Below are 2,636 nucleotides of genomic sequence, written 5' to 3' on the forward strand. Positions count from 1 at the left end.
ATAAAAAAAACTCCTCAGATATTGCCTCAAACTTTTCCACTTTTTTTTTCTTTCTGTCTCTATCTGCATGTGTGTATCGCATGTGCATGCTAGCATGGGTGTGTCATGTATCCGTAGGCCATAACCGAATTAGAGTTTATGTTTAATAAAATTTCGCTTTTCTTCTTTAAACCTGAGAAAACCTGTTTGTGCTGGTTTCTTTGCCTTATAATTGGAAAGTGGTGAAAAAGGATTCACCAAGGGGGAGCTGAAAACACGGTGTGTTTAAAATTAAACCCTGTTACGGTAAGACCAGGTGAAGGTTGAGAGGGACCCCTAGACACCTTTCTCACCTGGTCGTAACAGCAATGTAGTTCCAAATCAGGACGGTGAGTGATTTTGAGGGGAATTTCCAGGTGGAGGTTTTTCCATGAGTCTGCTACCCTTGTCCTTCTAGGTAGGAGAGGTCGCGGGTTTGGAAGGTGCTGTCGAAGGAGCCTTGGCGAGTTGCTGCAATGCATCTTGTAGATGGTACGCATTGCTACCACTATGCACCAGTGGTGGAGGGAGTGAATGTTTAAGGTGGTGGATGGACTGCCGATCAAGCGAGTTGCTTCTTCTTGGATGGTGTTAAGCTTCTTGAGTGTTGTTGGCGCTGCACTCATCCAGGCAAGTGGAGAATATTCCATCACATTTCTGACTTGTGCCTTGTAGATGATGGACAAGCTTTGGGGGGTCAGAAGGTGAGTTACCCACCGCAGAATTCCCAGCCTCTGACCTGCTCTTGTAGCCACAGTATTTATGTCACTGGTCCAGTTCAGTTTCTGGTTAATGATAACCCCCCCAGGATGTTGATGCCAGGGGATTCAGCAATGGTAATTCTGTTGAACCTTAAGGGAAGATGGTTAGATTCTCATTTGTTGGAAATGGTCATTGCCCAGCACTGCGTGCCACAATGGTCACTTGCCACTTATCAGCCCAAGCAAGAATGTTGTCTAGGTCTTTCTGTATGAAGGTACAGATATGCTTCAGTGTCTGAGGAGTTGCAAATGTGCAAATATCAGTGAACATCCCCAATTCTGACCTGATGTTGGAGAGAAGGTCATTGATGAAGTAGCTGAAGGTGGTTGGACCTAGTTCACTACCCTGAAGAACTCCTGTAGTGATGTCCTGGATCTGAGATGATTGGCCTCCAACAACCTCAACCATCTTCTTTTGTGCTAGGTATGACTCCAAACAGTAGAGAGTTTTCCTGTGATTTCCATTGACTTCAATTTTGCTACGGCCCCTTGATACCACACTCGGTCAAATTCTGCCTCAATGTCAAGCACAATCATTCTCATCTCATGTCTTGAATTCAGATCCTTTATCAATATTTGGACCAAGGCTGTAATACAGTCAGAAGCTGAGTGGCCATTTGATAGCATTGTTGATGACATCTTGCACCCCTTTGCTGATAATTGAGAGTAGACTGATGGGGTGGTAATTGGGCAGATTGGATTTGTCCTGCTTTTTGTGGACGGGAAATATCTGGGCAATTTTCCACATTGTCGGGTAGATGCCAGTGTTGTAGCTGTACTGGTATTGCTTGGCTAGTGGCACGGCTAGTTCTGGAGCACGAGTCTTCAGTACTACAGATGAGATGTTGTCAGGGCCCATAGCCTTGGCAGTATCCAGTACCTTCAGCCATTTCTTGATATCATGTGGAGTGAATCAAATTGGCTGAAGACTGGCATCTGTGATGGTGGGGTCCTCAGGAGGAGGCCGAGATGGATCATCCTCTCGGCACTTCTGTTTGAAGCTGGTTGCAAGTGCTACAGCCTTGTCCTTTGCAGTGGATGTGCTGGTCTCCCACATCATTGAGAATGGAGATGTTTTTGGGACCTCCTCCTCTGGTTAGTTGTTCAATTGTCCACCACCACTCACAACTGAACGTGGCAGGACTGCAGAGCATTGATCTGATCCGTTGGTTGTGGGATCATCTAGCTCTGTCTATCGCATGCTGCTTCAGCTGTTTAGCATAGATGTAGTCCTGTGTTGTATCTGCACCAGGTTGGCACCTCATTTTTAGGTATGCCTGGTGCTGCTCCCTGACAGTCCTCATGGATCTAGGGTTGGTCCCTCAGTTTGATGGTAATGGCAGAATGAGGGATATGCCGGGCCATGAGTTTACACATTGTGGTTGAATACAATTTTACAGCTGTTGATGGCATACAGCGCCTCATGGATGCCCAGTTTTGAGCTGCTAGATCTGTTCTGAGTCTAGTACGGTGGAAGTGTCACACAACACAATGGAGGATATCCTCAGTGTGAAGGCAGGACTTTGTCTCCACAAGGAGTTTTTTATGGTCACTCCTACCAATACTATCCTGGACAGATGCATCTGCAACAGGTAGATTTGTGAGGATGAGGTCAAGTAGGTTCTTGTTGGTTCTCTCACCACCTGATGCAGGCCCAGTCTGGCAGATATGTCCTTCAAAACTCGGCCAGCTTGGTCAGTAGTGGTGCTACCGAGCCACTCTGGGTGATGGACATTGAAGTCCCCAACCAGAGTACATTCTGTGCCCTTGCTACCGTCAGTACTTCTTACAAGTTGTGTTCAACATGGAGGAGTACTGGTTCATCAGCTGAGGGAGGGTGGTAGGTGCTAATCAGCA

This window comes from Heterodontus francisci, chromosome 4 (genome assembly GCF_036365525.1).
Source record: "Heterodontus francisci isolate sHetFra1 chromosome 4, sHetFra1.hap1, whole genome shotgun sequence".
Classification (NCBI taxonomy): Eukaryota; Metazoa; Chordata; class Chondrichthyes; order Heterodontiformes; family Heterodontidae; genus Heterodontus; species Heterodontus francisci.